This window comes from Dipodomys spectabilis, unplaced genomic scaffold (genome assembly GCF_019054845.1).
Source record: "Dipodomys spectabilis isolate Male_0828 unplaced genomic scaffold, ASM1905484v1 ptg000157l, whole genome shotgun sequence".
Classification (NCBI taxonomy): Eukaryota; Metazoa; Chordata; class Mammalia; order Rodentia; family Heteromyidae; genus Dipodomys; species Dipodomys spectabilis.
This window is the reverse complement of record NW_024870834.1, coordinates 2,021,935-2,042,148: the sequence shown is the minus strand read 5'-3', so window position 1 is coordinate 2,042,148 and position 20,214 is coordinate 2,021,935.

Below are 20,214 nucleotides of genomic sequence, written 5' to 3'. Positions count from 1 at the left end.
CCTCGTCCTCTGCTTAGTCAGCCGTGGCCTGGCTCCCTGACTTGAATTGTTTGGGACAGCCGAGTCTCTCGTGAGGAACTTGTCGAGTTGTATTATGGTACCTGACCTACTTTGTACAGGTCTCAGACTGTGGTAAACACAGCACAAGCTCCATAGACGTCCTCAGGTTGTCTGGCTAGAGACAGCTCAGACTCAGAGTTCAGGAAGAGACTTTCAGGACGAACTACTCCAACCTCTACCTCTTTCCCAGTTCCAGGAGCATCTCTTAAGTGTCGTGGCCAGGCAGCTGGCACTGTGCACCGCTGACCAAAGAGGTCAGTGGTGGAATCTGGATTGATGAATGGTGATACCGAAGGAAACAAGAACTGCTGTGCCAACAGGGACTGAATAATTTGTTCAACAAAATTTTCACGATTAAGGGTTACAACTGGGGAATGTAAAAAATATATAGACATAGATATAGACATCATCCAAATCAAGCCAAGGGGTTACACAGGAGCTAGAGAACAGGAGGCAAGGCAATAAAATGGCAAGATCTCCTGTGGAGAGTAAGCATGCAGGTGAGTCTGTGTGTGGATGCAGACAGAAACCGTCTTTTGACAGCTTTTTTTTGTCTGTGATGGGGCCTGAACTCTGGGCCTGGGCACTGTCCTTGAGCTTTTCAGCTCAAGGCTACTGCTCTTCCACTTGAGTACCACTTCTGGCTTTGTCTGCTTATTTGGTGCTGAAGAATTGAACCCAGGGCCTCATGCATGCAAGGCAAGCGCTCTACCACTGAGCCACCTTCCCAGCTTGCTCCCCCCCACAGCTTTTTTTTAAAAGGTGCAATCTTTGTGTACCTGTGATCATATAAAATAATATTTATGGAAATGAACTCCAGGAAATGGAAACAAGAGGTTTCTTTTTTTGTTGCTGATTTTGTTTTCTTTTCCTTTTTTTCTGTTTTGGAGAGTGTGAGGAGGGCACAGAAATGGAGGGACAAAAGGTAAACAAATGCAGCAGTGATACTCACTGGACACTGTTGAAAATGAACTATATGACTTGTGGGTGGGAAGAGAGGGAAAAGCTAGGAGAAAGTGAGGGAAGAGGTGCCAATGTTCAAACAGAAATGTACTCTTTACCTGACTTATGGAACTGTAAGCTTTCTCTCACCTTTACAACAACAACAAAAATGCATGAAAACAAATAAAAAATAACAATAAACTTTAGAAAAGTTAGTCAAACGCTTCCCACGGCGTGAAGTAGTAAGCTCATCATGTCTGAAGGTACCGAACAAGGTAAGTACTAAACAAGGTTGTCATCCTGTAAGACATCTTCACATGAGAACTCTAGGCAAGAGCATGCAAGCGGATTGCTCTGGGTACTTGTTTAAAATGCAGATTCCTAGACCCTTCCCATAGAGATCTGACTCAGAGATACTTCTGGAGGCACAATCTCAGAGACTCTGAAGTCAAGCTCGCCTGTATTGCAAATGGGCAAAGTGAAACTCAGGTGCCCTGTAGACGGCTTACATTTATGTGTTTAGTAGCACTCCCAAAGTTGTAACTTAGAACTTCCAGACATAAGCATGCTCCCTTAGCAGCACAGCAGTGTACTCTGTGATCACGTCCTCCTTTGTCTCTGAGACAGACAGGGAGGAATTTGTATCAGGAGAAAGGAACAAACCTGTGTTGACAAAATGCCACATGGTAGAAACTGACACAACTTCCATAATCCCCCCGTCAAAAAATACCATAGAGAAATTGTAATATAGCATGCTGCCTCACCAGGTGAGTAGATTACAGCAGGCATGACTCAGAACCACAAGACCTCACAGATAGGTTTGCTTGTGTGTTCCCTGTATGTGTTTATATAGAAGAGTCATATCTAACTTCCAGGAATGTGATAGAATATGTCAAATTTTTAATGGTTCAAAATTAAATTGTTGGGGGGGAACCGTGTCACAAGACCCCAGAATGTAATGGAATTTCAACATACAACACTGGTTCTAAAGTCTGAATCTTGGTTAGGGTAAAGTAGAGCGTGCAGTTTGTGCGTCTGTGAACATGTGATATTTATCAGAGCGGTGACGCTGATCACAACACTGACACGGGCAGAGGCAATGACTCAAGCACCTGCGGTGAAGCGGGCTTTGCAGTAAAGGCTCTAGAAGCTGGGTCTCATGCAGGCCTCTCCATGCCGACAGACAGATGTGGATCAAATCTCCATCATTCGTCTCCTGGTCACTCAACTAAACTACATTTCTCAGATTCTACCGCAGGAGGCTTTGCTGTGAGATTAACTTCTGGCCATGCACTGAGTGATGATACACACTGCTTTTTGTCTTGTGATCTACTCTTCTCCACACACTGGGGTCAGCTGGCCAGATGGAGGGTCAGCGGTGGGCAAGGGGGCCAGTGCTACAGCATGAGGGAGCTCCAGAGGGAGCTCCAGCATGAGTCACTACAAAGTAAATCCCCCTCCCCCACCAGCTGACCATCCCTCATGGAGTTGGGAGCCGAGTAACATGTACCCCTTACACAGAGCCACTAAAATGTGGTTTCCCTGGATAGTGCAGCTTTGTTTTGCTAATAAAGAACTTAACTTCTTCAGACCTCATAGCTGGTGTGTGGAGGTCTGCCTGACACCCGGCACACAGAGGCTGCATGGCCCACGTGTGCAATGCGTGCATGTTGCTGGTCACGTGACCACATGGCACCAGGAGACACACTTTGCCCTCCCTGCTGGGGGTCCTGGAACTGTCTGGGATCTGAGGGAGGGAACTGAGGTTAGGGTTTCTGGATTCCCATTTGGCTAATGAAGAGTCACTTAGAACCACACCAGAACTGCTTTTCTTCCATCCCTGGCCAGGAAGGGATGGGTGAGTCCCAGCTGGACACCAGCCCCAAAGAATTCCAGTGGCATTCAGTGTGGCTCAGGGAAAGTCGGACGCCTGGCTGGGTGATGTTACCGGGAACCACACAGACCAACGTCTTGGAAGGACATACTCTGTTGTGAGTCCAGGAGCAGAAATGGCTCTATATTTATGCATGTAAGCACATGCACACCATCCCTGGGCCTCCTTCTGCATTCATATATGAATACATAAGTATATATAAATATGATGTCCACATTGCGTTATAAGAAACGCTGCTCTATTGTGTGTGTACACACACATAGTACATAGGCCCTCCTTACCTAATACGCACAGATGCAAATATATACGATCATGTATATCCACATGTAGCTTCATATATTTTTCACTGGGGATCTTCAGACATATCCATTCAGGGTCTTAAAGAGACCTCCCAGAAAAACAGAAATACATCTTATTCCTCTCACAGTTTTGAGAGTCACCAAAACTCCACATGAAAGTAGAGATCAGAGACTTCAAATAAACACCAGTGTGCCATCAATAGGGCTGCTGCTGTGAGAATTACTTAAAAACCCAGTGACTCAACAGTATGTCCTGATCTCCCCTTAATTTGGGGATGTACTGGGCAGGGGGATTCACATGGCTGCCAGGAATGGCAGCATGCACTCGGCCAGCAAGCCCTGGCCACCCAGCTCTGGTCTCTATACAGCTGATAGATAGGTTTTGACAAGTTCTATTAAGTACAAAGACGGCCACAGGGGCAACATGTGGAGTTGATAGAGCAAGAGGCAGAGAGGCAGACTGCAGTGTGAAGCCTGCTGAACTGACAGAACTCGCCACCACCAACGCGTGCACGGCCCTGGCCACGCCCCTGGCCGTCGCCTACTGGATTTTCAGTGAGGGCTTTGGCACCTAACGGTTCTCAGGAGGGAAAGCCATCCCCTCGGTTTTCTATTTCTATCCCCAGACTGCCAGCACACTCAGGATTTTCCCGAACCCTAATCGGCCTTCCTTATTAACTCCGAATCAGCCACAGATGGCACAGGAGGAGGTGCGGCATTGCTGACACCATCCCCTTCTGCGCCACACCGGACCCCTTTCCCTACCTGCCTTGGAGGCTGCCCAGCGAGCAGAGTTGGCAGGCACACCTGGGCTGATTGCCCCTGCCTCTCTCACCATCTTGAGCACATCATCGTCACCCTCCAGAGCCCTCCTAAACAAGGTTTGGCAACTGCAAAAACAAACACTATTTTACAACGTCTTTGGATGCACTTCCAAAATGCAAAAGCAATTAATCAGGAGTCTCCCTGAGACCCTGCTCAATGTGGCTGCTGCCTCTAACACGGAGCTCAGCTTTGATGGGAGCCCAAGAAGGCTGTGAAGAGGGCCCACAAAGTGGTAATGGGCTTCCATTATTTATTTGTTTAGAAAACTGGGGAGTAGAACTTAAGCTGTAAGCACATAGATAATCCATCCAAGGCCCTCCCGACAGTGAAGTCTTTAACTCCCTGCCTGAGCATTCTGCTTGGAAAAGGATGGATATGTTCACCATGTCTGGCATGGATCCAAACGTTTCCTCTTGCACTGTGTGTGTGTGTGTGTGTGTGTGTGTGTGCGCGCGCGCGCGCACAAGCGCGCACATGCATGTATGAGAACATATTTAAACAAGCTATATTGGGGATAGCTGAATATCTTTGAGTCTAATTTAAAGACTGCTGTTTCTAATGTCCAGGCTGCCCTGTCAGTTTCTAATGGGTAGGATTTCTGTGTATTTGTTCTGGGATATTTATGTAATTTTGTGGGAAATCAGAACCTCTGGGAGACTCTGTCATTTTGCAATGTAGTCTCAAGACGTGGCATAATCATCTTCATAATTGATTGTAGGGAAGGAAGTCACTTGGAGTCTAAGCTATTCTCAGCAGTGAACTTTGTCCTTGGTAGTTTATTACTGAAGTGGAAATATCTTGATGGATCTGTAATTCTGTGCTTTATACTGTTGCAGACACCATGTCCTTCCTACACCACAGGCTGACAAGGCAAGAAGCTCTCAGACATATTTGGTCTTCTGAACATAGTGCTGAGGGAAGGGAAATGAAAGTGACCAGTTGCATGCAAGGTTTCTTTAAGAAATAAACTTTGGTCCGGTAAGAGTGGGATTGTTTGTAAGCCATGTTTGCATAGAACTTTTTTTTTGTTGTGTGTTTTCTTTTTGCTTCTTTGTTCTTTAATCATCTTTTAGTAGTTGTATAAAGGAGTTTCAATTTGGCATATCAATTTATGAGCATAATGCATCTTGATTCATACCAGGCCTCTCTCGTTCTCCTCCTCACCCAACCCCTGAAATTACCTGGCTCCATCTTTACTGATGCACGTCTAATATTATGATGGTGACTGGAATTTATTTCTCTGCAGTCCATTGTTATACACTTACAACATCTCAAAATGATGTTCGAAAAGCTGTCTTTTCCATGAAGTTTTATCTAATTCATTTTCTGTGTTCTTGTCTGTCATTTGCTCACTGGATACCTGAATAAGTCGGGCTCTGTCTGTCTCTCTGTCTCTCTGTCTGTCTCTGTTTCTGTCTCTCTCTCTCTTTACACACACACACACACACACACACACACACACACACACACTGCTTCTACTAAGCTGCACTAACCCTGTGGCCATTTTTTAAAAACCTTTACTTGCTTTCATTATTTTTACCACTTTTTTAGAACGGCAAGTATGTTGAAAGAAGAGTGAAATATGTACTTGTTTTATTGTTATTTTGCAGCACTTAGCCAATAGTTATGCTTAGCATATATTCTTCAGATGGATGGATTCATGCATGATGATGGATAAATGAATAAACAAATTGTATCCATTGTTATGCTACATGATGTCAACATCTCAGAATGGAACCTCATCTGACAGAGATGTTGGTATCTCTTTGTTTTAGGTGGAAAATTGCTTGCCCCAAATCTGTGTCCAGCTGGACTCTTTCAAGGTGAGAAACAAATCGTTGCTGAGACAAGTTGTTTTGTTAAACCAAGTTCATGCTTGACTTAGGGTGTCCTTATCAGAAGAGGGGTGGAGACACACAGGAGGAAAATGCTTTTAGGAGAGAAATACAAAGACTCAATGCTTACCTGCCTCTTTATAGTTCTACAAAATTATACATATATATGTAAACATAAATGAACTCTGAGATATGGAGCAAGAGATCTCTCTTTTTAATTTTTACTTTTTGATGATTCTGTCTCCTTAGCTCTATTATGGCATATTTGCATGTGTATCATCGGGAGGTTGGGTGGGGAAAGGAACAGAACTCAAGGAGAAAAGGGTACAAAAGTGCAGCATTGGAACTCACTAGACATGGATGAAAGTGAATTATACAACTCATAGGTGGAAAAGAGAGAGAGGGAGAGAAGACACTTTAGGAAAGGAAATGTATTTATTACCTGACTCATGTAATTACAATCCCTCTGTATATCACCTCTATAATAACAATAAAGTATATAATACTTTTTTAAAAAAGGAAAATACTATAAGAGGAAACATTGGTAGAGGCTGGAGCCCAGGGACACCAAGTTTTGCCCGCCAGGAAAGGTTTCATATTCCCCTAGAACCCTCGAAGAGAGCACAGCCCTGCCCACACCTTGATTTATCACATTTCCTCCAGAGCTGGAAGGAAACTGATGTCTAGTATCATTAGGTATTATCATTACCAAGTGATGGCAGCCCCTACACCTGACACACTTTCCTGGAACACAGGAGCTTCCTTCGGAAGGACTCAGCATACCCTGCTAGACTTCTGCCAAAGATGTCTCCAGGAGGAGCTACTCCAGCACCAGAGTGAGCGTGATGTCCAACTGAGAGCAGCCAGAGCTTTGTGGTCCCCAAAGAGCTGGCCTTCCGATGCCAGGACTGAAGGAAAGGCAGGCACAGGGGAGAAAACAGAAATTTTTTTAAAAAAGGAAGAGGAGACAGGCCTGGGGCCCAACTTCAGGTCCCAAGTCACAAGATGAGGGTCACGGTGATGGATGGAGGCCATGTTGGCTGGTCCCACAGGCAGGGAGAGTCCCATGAGTGGCAGACACAAAGCGAGCTTGCCTCTCTCTGGTGCCGTGGGAGGCACACGTGACGGGGAAGGAGCAGACGAGGTTGGCAGGCCAGCAGTGGTACAGAGAGAACCCCAAAGTGTCTAGAACTCAAATTCCACCTTGGCATTTTCTTTTCCAAGTATTTGGCTGCCTCTCGTTCTTTTTCCTGTCAGGCTTACTTTCAAATAAAACCTCAACCAAGGCTACAATTTAAGTTCTGCCAAAGAAGCCATAAGTAATGTACAATTTGGGGTGATGCCTTGATGGAGTCTTATTTCTCCAACTTGTAAGTTCTGGGTGATCTGAATAAGACATTAAAGCAGAGTGACCACAGAAGCCTCACTAATTCACACTAATTACCTGGAGGACCTTCCGAGTGAATGGTGAAAAGCTGAATCTACAAAGTGTTTTTAAAGAGAAATTCAATTTTATTTCCTTCAAGGATAGGCACTATGCAGGAATACCCCCTACATGGCGGAGTATCAGCCTGCAGAGGATGTGGATTCATAAAGAGGTAAGAATGGCTTGTAATTAGTCCATCGTTTGTTTGTATGGCAGAGGGTGCTTGGAGGTGCTTGAGGATGCTTGAAAGCAGTGTGTGCTCTTCAGGCGTTTGAGTATTTCCCCAGGAATGTGTTTGTGCAGCTAATTGGTTGCGTGGAGCCAAGGCTTGCAGTGTCCTTACCTGCGTTCACGGGAGACCATAGGGTGATGAGGTAGCTAAGGATTTTGAATGACACCAGAAGACAGTAGAGAACACTGTCTGGGAGATAGGGTCTCCATGGACACGAAGTGTGAAGGAATGGACAGCTGGCCCTCACTGGGCCAGTACCACTCAGTGACTTGATCATCAAGTGTCAGATGTGGGATCATGTCACTCAGAGGCAGCATTGACTCATTCTTTATCAACCAAGAGTCAACATGGCCTCAAAGGTGAATTCGCTTTCTGCTTTCAGTCTGTGAAATATGAATGCTGACTTAGGGGTCAAAAGACGTGGCCTGGAACTTGAACTCCACTGTCAGCTGCATGTCTCTTGGTGTATTATTTAATGCATGGTCTCCCTGTTTGCTGTTCAACTAGATGAGGAGATCTCATGAGCTAGTCTATGCACTTATGTTCTCTGTAAACCATAAACCATATACAATTGTAAAAAAATACTATTGTCTGAAGAATAGCTACAATACTTCAGCAATTCAAAAGTGCAGAAGATTGGCTTTCCCATCTATAAGTTCCAAGAGTGTAGTGTTTGCTTTCTGAATCAGAGAGATCTGATTTGAATCCCTGCATTTGTCTTGGTAAGAGTGTTTCTGTCATGATATTAAACCGCTCGACCTCTTAATTACATACATGTCAAGTGGAACTGGAAAAATAACTGCTTAAAAGAGGTGTGCAGTGCTTTCCATGGTACCTAGCATGTAACAATTACCTAATGCTATCTCAACATGATACCACAGAATTCCTGCCACCACACGGTATACGCAAAGGACTCGCTCCAGTGCTTCTTCTGGAGAACAAATCATGTAGGAGTCAACCCGAAGGTCAGTTCTGGGAAGCTGGACAGTCTAAGGGGGGAGCCGTGTAGCCTAAGGAGTACCATGCAGTAGTGAATAAGAACAGGTTATAGATGCAAACAAGAAAATTCTAAAACATTACAGGAAAACATAAAGCATAGAATACAACTGGAAATGCAGCTTTTATGCTAATTACAACCCATGGTTTAAAAACAATCTCCGTTTTGGAAGAACTCACCTAATACACACTGGAGATGGATGGAGAGAATTAGAATGGTGTGGCGGGGTGGGGTGGGAAAGTAAAAAAACAGATGAGTAAAGGAACACTGGCAGTGTATGCCATGAACACCTAAGGTGCGATTAATTTGTCCTTCTGCGAAGCTGGAAGAGGCTCGTGAGTGGGGACAGAGTGGCCCTTGATTGCGTCTCTCTCTTCTTCCTCAGCCGTCCTTGGTGATAATTCCTATTCGCACCATTCCATTGTAGGAGCCAGTGGCCAGCCTTCTTAGAACCAAGGCCAGCCTAATTTAGTTCCTAGTTGTAACTTCAACCCCTTTCTGTTAGGAGGCATTACTGGTAAACTCATCTCTTTCCTGCTAAAGATAGTTACAAAGATCTTTTCTCAAAAGAGTGTCCACATAATATAATGTGCTCATATAGGATAAAAAATCATGAGCAATCTGATATGGCTTCTGAAGTTTAGAGTAGAGTGATCATGAAAATATTTGTGGTAGAGTTGGTGAAATAAATGTGGTCTATCTGTTCAAAGGACTAATACACAGTCATGAAAAGAGCAAAAACAGCTCTCAAATAACAATGAAAATTGCAAAGACTGTTAGGGTTAAAAGTGTTATAAAAACAACGCTTTAAATGTCACATTATTTTATGTATATAACCACATGTGTCAAAAGCTGTTTCTGAAAACAAATTCAAAGTTTTAAGGACATGCCTTTAGTTTATAGATTATCAGGTGAGTTTGTTTACTACTTTTCCATGTGTTTGGCTTGTGTCATAAATACGTTTATTAACAGAAAACAAGTGAAAGAAAAAAGTTGTATTTGTAGATGATGATACAAAAGATAGCATTAGTTTGAATGACTGTTAAAAACATTCAGGACTCAGAAATGATCATCTTATAAACTTTACATTCAACCTGAAAAACTCTACACACATTTGGAATGATGAAAGTAATGACATTGATCAAGATGCCCTCTACAGATAAACTGGCATGTTGAATTAAAACTTCTCAAATATAAATAACAATAATATAAAAAATAATAATGTCTCTCATTTTGCTCATATACAAAGTGAAACTAATGGCAATGCTTATCCTGCAAGGGTAGGTATGCAACAGAAGAGCATTTTTTTTTTTTTGGGTAAATGTGAGATACAAAATCACAAGGTGGTAAGAATGCCCTAGAATCAGACTTGCTTCCATTAAATCCCACTGCAATTGCTTTCTGGTTATAAGACACCAAGCAAGTTTGTTTCTTAACTCTCCCTTAGTCTCAGCTATCCAATCTACAAATAACCATAATAAATGTACTTATGCCATAGCTTGGCTATGTTATGAGGATTAATTCAAGCAGTATTTGTAAAGTACTTCCATAATTCATAACAAGCATTACATGTGTGTAATAAATAACTACAATGCTATGTGGAACACTTAGAGGTTGGATTCAACTCCTTGTCCAGGTCAAGAGTTACTAATACGATGAAGCTGCAAGTTTTCAAAGCCTTTTTTGTATGTGTTTGTATACATTTATGAACAATACATCAAGGGTGCCGAGCTCACCCAGTAAAGCTCGCCCAGTAAAATACAAGCAAAATGTCACAGTGAAAGAGAATTGCTTTGTTCTTTTTCCTTTTCCAGACTGGTTTCAGTAGGTCTGCTCAAATCAATATTGTAGCTTGAAAAAACTATATATATATATGTATATATATATGTATGTATATATATACATATATATATGTATATATATATATTTTTTTTTCCTGAACAAGGACAGATTTATCCATGAAAGGATCTGGCATGCTAATTGAAAGGTCTTTATTAGTGCCTGCTCCTGTCAGGAGCCATCTTTTAAATCAAGATGGCTGCCACTTAAATCAAGAATCAATTAGAAACATTAATAAAACAACCTTGTCAACTCCCATCAGACCAAGGCCAGACCTTTTTCTTCTCTATTAAGCATGCTATTGCTAATCACTATTTTTATCAATATCTCAGAAACATGATCTGTAATTTACATTCCCTAACTGAATTATTTCACTTGGTCACTGACTCGGTGTAGAAAGAATTCTCCCTGGGGAAGGGGTGGGGAGAGGGGAGGAAGGTCAAGTTTGAATTCTCTGTCATGTGATTCATAAAAAAAAAATCAAAAATTATTTCCAAAGAATAGAAAATGCAAGACAGAATATGTTCTGCAAAGGGAAAGAAAAAAATAATGGATGGATTTGGAGGGACCCCTTTGGTACAAAAAGTACAAAAAGAAAATGTTCACAAAGCAAGAGACAGGGTTAAATTTGTGAATTGTAAGATCAAGTTCACAAAGTATCCATTCCACCAAGAAGTTCATCAGAATTCAACAAGCATTTTCCCCGTGGGGATGTCTCTACTCTGGGTGAACTGCTGCAGACCCCAGAGACAGCAGAGGAAGATTCACAAACTGACCCCATAACACACACAGAATGAGAGACAGAGGGAAATTCAGGCCCCAATGGAATATGCACCTGTAGGGTCTGGAGGATGGGGTAGCAGGAGACTCAGCCTGGATCTAATACTAGGACTGGCACTCCTTTCGCTGTTGATCTCTTTCATTGTTTGGGTTGAGGGATGGGAAGGAGAGTGTATAGCACATAGTCTTACCTTAAGCTTCCAGTTAGAAATAGTATTATGAATTACTTGGTCTAAGATACTTTATTCATGGATCCCTTCAGAATCAGCCTACAAGTCTCCAGGTAGCACACAATACCTCAAGTCCAGAAACTGCCATTTCCCATTCTTGGCTGTTCATATTCCTTCAAGATCCTTCCATTGGTTCATCAGCATCTCTTTGTATCCTGATTCTGTGGTTCTGAGTCCCGCAGTTGGCATGAGGTCCATCACTAATGTGGAGCAGCACAGCCCGGGTGGGAGACAGAAAACCAGATGTGGGTCTTCAGTCTGACCACATCTGAATGCTGTGCCCTTTGAGTGACTCTTCTGTGGGAAAATTCTCATTAGCAAAAAATAACTGAAGCTTTCATCACACAGCAGGAAGTTAGAAGATTCATGAGTCAGGTGTGTGAAAATAGCATTTGTAAAGCACCAGGAGTGTAGTTTTTATCACATGCAATTTCGGTGGAATAGCTCATGAGATTTCCTGAAGGACTTCCTGTAGTTTACCTCGTTCTTCTCATTTCTGGCCTCAAGGTCTTGATTTTCTACAATCGTTCCCAAGTATTGTGTGTTCCCCACCAAGAGTTTAGAGGCTTGTTGTGTTTTGTTTTGTTTTGATCCTGCTTTGCTTGCATCTTTCTGGGGATGGAACTGAGAGAAGGCTCTGATAAGCAAGCATTCTACCACTGACCCACTGAGATTTTTATCTGCAATTTTTGTCTCCAGTGCATAGATGCAAGGACTCTGTAGATCAAGTTCATGTAATTGTGATATAGATTGTCTACCAAATCCTTTTAGGAAGGGTAATACATGAAGATGACATTGATTTTTAATGCGATGAGTTTTATTCACACTTTATAACATTCCTTGCATTTTGATTGCTTTTTTTCCCCTGGTCTATGATGTGGGGGCTGGATCAACCTTGATTTTCCACATCAGTGTTCAGAAGTTCTAATGTCATTTATCAAAGAAATTTGATTTTGCTCATGCAATTGAGGTTCAAACTTCATTATTTGCTAAAGTTTTGCATATATCTCTGTTTGAGGGCCTTTCAGTGTTTTCTTTTAGCCAATTTATCCATTGGTGACTTGTTATCATGCATTTAATTATTTACAAAATATCTACAAATATAAGTTTTAGAATAGGAATAATCAGTATCCATCCTTTTAAGGAAAACTTTTTACATGTATATTAATTTTAGAATAAGCACTGTTTACTAACAGACAAACCCAACAAAACAGTTGAAGTGTCTTTAAATTGAAGGGAGACCGATGCCATTATTATAGTGAACTTCCTTTTCCAAATCAGGGTACATTTTTATCATTTGCTCAGTATTTATTTCTGTCTTTCAACAGTGCTATAAAGTGTTCTTTGTAAAGGTCTTGCGAATCTCTTATCAAATTTCTCCTCAGGCATTTCATCATATGGGGGTTGCTGTAATTGATGGGAATTATATTTTCCATTATGTTTTCTGACTATTGATTGTTTGTGTACATTGATTTATGTTGATTAAGTTCAAAGCCTACTACCTTATTGTAAATTCTTCATAGAATTATTATTTGTAGCTGTTTCTACTTGGCTCTCTTAGATTATCTAGCAATCAATTTTATGCCCTGACTTTTTCAATGAATAATTCTCTTTCCTTCTATTTGATTCTTTAGACTTCTAATTGTTACCTAAGTGCAGCATTAAACAACAGGAGGGAGTGTGGGCATCTTGTCTGGTTCCAGAACCTATTCATGAGTCTCCCAAGCTCCTATAAGGGGATGCTGAGTTATGAGTGGAAAATATATGCATGTAATTCTATCATAATTTTATCTACATAACTCACCTATCAACATATTTATATTTACACTCTTATCCATATCCAAAGATGTAAACCTATATGTTTTATATATATATATATATAAGTATATATATATATATATATAAAGATAGAAATCTGTAACTATATATCCATCTCTACCTGTTTTATATATATATATATATATATATATATACATATATATATGTTAACATAATCATAAATAAGAAAGATGTATCTTGAGGGTTTTACATTTCCTTTGATAACTTTTTATTAAGCCAAAGTGTTCAACAAACTTACTTGAGTGTTCAGTTTCATGAATTTAGATACATGTGTATGTTATGGGTACATTACCTCAATAAAGCTATAAACATATCCATCACCCAAGATATTACTCAAGCATCTTTGGAGCCTTTCTTCCCCATTCTCTTCCCCAGTTCACCTATGTTTCCTGTACAAATTCTCCAGTATATACTCACTTCAGTTGTGAGAGGAAATCAACTAAATGAATAATAACTCAGATCCTGTTGCTGTGTTGTGTACATCAATATTTCATTACTTTTTTTGGTTTGGTTTGTTTCTTTTTGGTTTTGGTTTTGTTTGCCAGTGCCTGGGTTGAACTTAGGACTTTGTATTTGCTCTCTTTATGTACTGGTCTGGAGCTCTTCTGTATGAGCCAAGTCCTCAGCTTGACTTTTTGATGGCTAATTGGAGATAGAATATCACAGGTTTTTCTGCCTAGGCTGGCTTCAAACCAGTCTCCAGATCTCAGCTTCCCAAGTAGCTGGGATTCCAGGTGTAAGCCACCAGTGCCTAGCTAGTATTTAATTACTTTTCATTGCTGACTGGTATTCAGTAACACAAAGTTATCACAATTGGTTTGTTAATTCCTCTCTTGATGTTCAGTCAAGTTGAGATTATTACAGTGAATTGGCTGAGACCATTATTTGCACAAAGGTTTATGTTCACCTTTTCCCATTTCTTCTAGGTATCTAGAAGATGCACCTTTGAGGGCATTGATGGGTTCACATAGCTGATACAGGACTGGCATTTTATGACATTGCCAAACTGTTTTTCATAGTGGTTGTACCACTTTCTGTTCCTTTCAGCCATTAGTCAGAGTTGGGTTTTTGCCTCAAGATCATCACCATTTGGCAAACAGCTATTTTCATTTTACCTCTCTAATGTCGTCTCATCTTGCCCATACCTCACATTTTCTTAAAAATTTGTAAGGCTACAAGTTTCTCCTGATCCTATTTGCCATTCATGTATTTTCTTCAGCAAAGCATCTATTCAAACATTTTCCATACATGTTACTTGTGTTGTTAGTGTTCCCATTATTAAGCTTGTTGAGATCTATAATAAGATAGATACTTTACACTTGTTAATTTTTGCCTTTTTTCAGCATTTAAAGAGATGGCCACTCAATATGCCTTTCTTGGACTTTTAAAAAATGTAATGAATTTCCTAAGATGAAAGATCTTTGCCTTCTTGGAATAAATGATATAAAGTATGCTTCCGGAATCATTTTGCATCCCCTTTGTTTAAGATTTCCACACCAGAGGTAAAATTGTTCATTTATATTTTTGTGCCATGTGTGTCAGGTTTTAACATCAATCTTAAACACTTGTTGACAAATAAATTATGTCTGAAAACCATTAAGACATTGGATTTCTTTTAATTTAGTCAGATTTTGAGTCAGCAGGAGCCATATATAAAGTGGTATTAAAAAAATTGGCCTCACCTTGCAAAAAATGGGACCCATGCAAGGAGGAATGAATATGAACCTAAGGTAGCTTGGATTCCAGAAAATTAGCTTTAGAAAATCACCCAACAATAAGGAATGACAAAGGAAAGCAAGGGTCCAAGAGTGTCTGTCCCCAGTAGCAAACCTGGACCAATGTGAGCAACTGAATAAACCAAACAGTATTGAATTAGCCTGGTAGAAGTGAAAGACTGAATAAATAAGTGGGGGGAAATAGACATATATCCTACAAATTCCAAATAATTTAAGTAAATACTCTACCCAAAAATAGGCGAAAAGGAGCTATTCATTCCTTAAGTAATGTTGGTACACAGAGACTTTCCTTCCAAAGAGCACAGTTTACAAAACTGGAAGAATCATTTTACAGTGGAATGACTGGTAAGCACTCACTTGGCCAACGCCAACATTGTCAGGTCAACAATCATAGTGACAAGTGATATAAAGAAAACACACCCCAATATGATGCCAAGAACATGGCATTCCCATCTCTGATCTTTCTTTCCTGATCATTCAACCTCAATCAAGTCGCAAGAAACCATCACACCGATCCCAACTGAGTGACATTCCACAAAATAATGGACTGATGTCAAAGCTATCAGAGTCATCCAAAAGAAATCCTGGAAAGTCACAGATCTAGCTAAAAGGATTCTAAGAAGTTCTTGTCAAGGGGAGAAACTGGGAGAAAATGAGGGAGAGGGTGACACTGTTCAAAAAGAAATACACTCATAAGAAATGACTTATGTAATGTAACCACGCTGTATATCACCTTTACAATATAATAAATTAATAAATACAAGTACTTGTCAATGATTGAACTCAAACACAAAACAGAACAAAGCAACAAAAGCAATAGCAAAACTTTTTCTCTACTTCTTTTCTTGGAGATGTTGTGGATAACTTCCATCATATCATTTTTATTTTTTTCCTCTTTTTCTACTGAGTCACCATTTTCCTAAGAAATTAACTGTTTCATCCAGGTTTTCCAGTGTATTCAACAGAGTCTAGAAATATTTAATTCACAGAGGCAGTTAGCATGCCACTTGGTCATTAATGATGATAACCACGATTTTTTAAAATTAGAAACAGAAATTAGGACCCACCCAGAGGGATGAAATCAGAGAAGAAAGTGTAGAACATATCAGGCAAGCCCTTCAACTAGAGCTCTCCGCCCTTGCCTTGCTCAGCTGGACTGTTAGATGATTTCTTGCTTCAGCAGTCAGGTATGGGATGGGCATTGTGGACCTCAGACCATACCATTTAAACATGAGAAACCACCCAGGTAGAATGTCTCATAAAACAAGATATACATGTTAGGGAGATTTAGGGCCCAAGTGGCTCCTGGCTGGCCAGTCCCTTAGGTACGAGACCTCAGCCACTGGTACCCTGGGTGCAGCTAATGCTCAGAATGTAGCTTTGGTGGCAGAGGGCTCAGTGTCTGACAAAGTTCTGATCTAGGTTAGGGCTCAATGCCAAAGGCTCTTTGGAATAAGATCGTGTCTTTATTAATGAGCTCCAACCCTATCTCTCTGGTAGGAATGATGGGAGAAGGTGTCTCTTTGGTGCTATTCAAATGAACAAGCGAGAACAGTGGGTGTTTTTAAAACTCTCTCCCCATCATAGGAGGATGGAGCTCATTAGTGAGGGGAATGATTTTGCTAGGGAAAGGCTGTTACAATAAGAAAACACAACCTACTCAGGATGAACCAGATCCAAGTCAATTAGACTGGGGAAAAAAAGGAAGGAGAAAATGTGTGTGTGTGTGTGTGTGTGTGTGTGTGTGTGTGAGCTTCAAAAACACTACCTCTTTTCCTTCCATTCATTTGAATAACAGCGAGAGGACTGTTACGTTTTTTAATCATTTTTTTCCCTTGAATCAGTCTGGATCTCATTAATAGAGGAATGATCTCACTTAAAAGACCTGGTGTTAAACTCCTGTTCAACTGAGATTAACCAAATGAAATGTGATTTGACCAAATAAGAAAAATCTAAAGTATTATATCTATTTCTAATACATTACAATCTGACTTTTAAAAGGAAAAAAAAAGGACATGCATGACATTTCTTATTCATCTCCTTTGATATATCTGGAGCATATTTTCCTAGGTAAACTGATATTGAAATTGTAGTGAAATATAGTTAGAAACAGAAAGTTACCCAAAAAGAGGACATGTCGGGAGAAGGAGGAGGGCCTGGTAATCAATGTCCATTCTGGAGGGTAGACATTTCCAGCCAGGATATTTTTTCCTAAGTTCTGTCAGGGACTTTCACTTTATTAATTTTTCTAGGCCACAGTTGATAAATGCTTGACTTGAAGGTTCCAGCACATATGATGTTTGGGGCACCATTTGCATTGCAGGGTATTTAGCAATGGCCTATTCTCACCCACTAATGCCAGTGGCACCCTCTAACGTACTCCTGATACCCAGAAACATCTCTGAACATTGTGGCCTTCTCCCTGAATGGGGAGGAGGAGACAATGGGGACCTAATCTTCACTAGAAGGCAAAAGGAAGGGCAGTTCAGACCACAGTACATGGGCCTGGGTGTAATTAATCATCCCAGCTATGTTCCAAAAGTTTCTCTGAAGCACCTTGAGCTTTATCCCTGTCTCATCTGACCTGTGGGATGTACTCTATTGCTCTGCATCTTACTCCAGGATAATCTGATGAGAAGATGGGCTAGGGACACCAGAAACAGTGCTCTGGAGTGGGAGGGGGTGCAGCCCAAGGTTCTCTCTACTCTAGAAGACAGCCAGGTATGACAGATGACAGAGCCTTTGGAAATAGATACAGCAAAGGTGGAGTCTTTGCAGTTATTTCCTAGATAAATTCATCAGTGACTACTTAACCTGTTGGAGTGTATGAATGGCTCCTAAGTTACCATGTTTCAATTTATGATTCTTTGGCTTCACAATGGTAGAAAAACCATCCAATTGAGTTGAAGCCATGTATGTAGATCTTTTTCCAGTCTAGTCCCTCTCCTGAAACTGGGCAGAAGTGGTAAGCCACAGCTCCCAGATCAGGAGAGAAAACAACCAATAACTTAGAGCATATTATCTTGTTAAGCTTTGGTGTTCCATCCATTAGGTGTATTAAATACATGTCCACCTTATGATCACCTTGTCTGGATGTAGCTTTTTTGTAACTAAGTGAGATCTGTAATTAAAGGTATGACCAGAGATATGCTTATAGCAGATATCAAGAGAGAAAGAAGGGGAAAGAAAAGGGAGGAAAGAAGGGAGAAAGACAGGCAGGTATAGAGAAAAGGAGAAGAATGAAGGAGGGAGGGAGAAGGGAGAAGAGAAAGAAAGAAAGAGAGAAAGAAGGAAAGAAAAGAGATAAATAAGGAAAGAAAGAAGGAAAGGAAAGGAAAGAAAAAAAGAAAAAGAAAGAAAGAAAGAAAAGAAGGAAGGAAGGAAAGAAGGAAGGAGAGAAAAAGGAAAGAAGAGAGAAAGGAAGAAGAAAGAAGGAAAGGAGGGAGGAAGAGAGAGAAAGAAGGAAAGAAAAGAAAGAAGGAAAGAAAGATTGATGTAAAAGAAAGAAGGAAGGAAAGAAAATGTAAAGAAAGAAGGAAAGAAAGAAAGAAAATAGAGAAAGAAAGGAGAGAAAGGATAGAAAGAAGAAAGGAAAGAAGGAAAAAAGAGAAGGAAGACAGAAAGAAAAAGAAAAGAAAGAAGAAAGAAAAGAGAGAAAAGGAGGAGGGAGGGACAGAGGAAAAACAATAAAGTAGCAAGAAGAGGAAAGGTAGTTGGAGGAGGGTGAGGAAAAGAGAAAGAGGGGAGGAAGAAGCAAAGAAAAAGGAGGAGGAGAAGGACAAGAGCAAAGACAATGGGCAAGATGAGGACAAATACCCTGGCATCTCCTCCTCCTGTCTCCAGATCTCTAGCTCTGGGTTCCGTGGCCATGTCAAGTGGAAGTCCATGTATGGAGGGGAACTGCAGAACAGTTTCACAGTTCAGCCATTTTACTTGATGAGGTCAGAGAGAGCTGTGTCTTGAGCAAAAGTGCCCAGGACCAGCCCTAGCACCCAACAGCATGGAGAAGTTCTCATTATCCAGCACTCTTTTCTTCTGTGGTGGGTCTACTACTGGCTTTTAAACCAGAAATGCTGTGACACTTGAGTAAAATTCAATCTCTAGTGCCAGACTTAGATGCTATGGGCACTACTGATGATGATTGGTTGTCGAGAGCTTAGCAGAACCACCTCTAGGGAGCCTTGGACACATTCTTCGTCTTTGCAATGGAGAAGAAACTGTTGGCATGAGACTCTAAGGCTGGGTTTGAAAACCCCACACAGACACACTGGGAATATTTTAGGCTCTGCAGACATCTGTCACAGACACTCAGTTCAACTGTGATAGTGCAAAAGCAGCTGCCGACAGTTTCTAACTAAATGGGTGTAGTTGTGTCCCAATAAAACTTTATTTCCAAGAGCAATGGGCTAGCCTTGGCCCATGGGCTGTTTGTGGAACCCTACTTTGTAGCATTAAAGAAAATTGCTCTCTCTCTCTCTTCAAAGAGAGACTCCATGGGATTTCCTGGCATGTAGAAACCAGTCTGTAGCTCACTGTGGAGTGGGAGAATGGGATTCAAGTTTACAAAGCACTTCTTTTTGTCTAATGGTTCATGTTTAATGTAAACATTAGGGTTATATTATTCACACTTAAAATATACCACTGATCAGGAGATTATGAAACATGATTTGAAAGAAGAGACAGACCTAATTGCATAGGAAGAAAATCATTTTCCACAGGGTATATGCTTCTCTTGCAGAAAATGCACGTCAGCCTCCTTGGCAAATTCACAGCCTGGCATTCCAGCATTCTTAGTATTCATGCATGCCACTAATGGATTTACAATTGCAAATCAGCCCTGTACAGGAGCTGCTGATATTTTAGACTGTGTTTATTATGTCTCTTGTGTGCCTGCACGCCTGTGTGATGATCCCTATTTCTTCTCCCAGAACAATTAGCAGCAGACCGACCTCCCTTTGTTCATATTAGCATGGGCTCTGTGATGTGAGGAAGGAATGGCTTGCACATTCAGTGTCCCTGTCTTTCCAGCCACAGAGTAGGTTGCTTTCACCAGAATACATGAGTGCAACTCTCCCTTGGGTCTCTCTGCATTCAGGGTATGTATGGAGGTCTGACATGGTCTCTACATCAGCTGGTCACAGTGTCCACAGACAGTCCCCAGTGTCATCACTCTGTCCCTGTCCGCAGATTCCTCCCACACAGCCCCTGGTGCAGCCACCTGTCTGCCACCTCTCCTGTCCCTGGATCTTCTTTGGCTCTTTTACATACACTTCAAATACA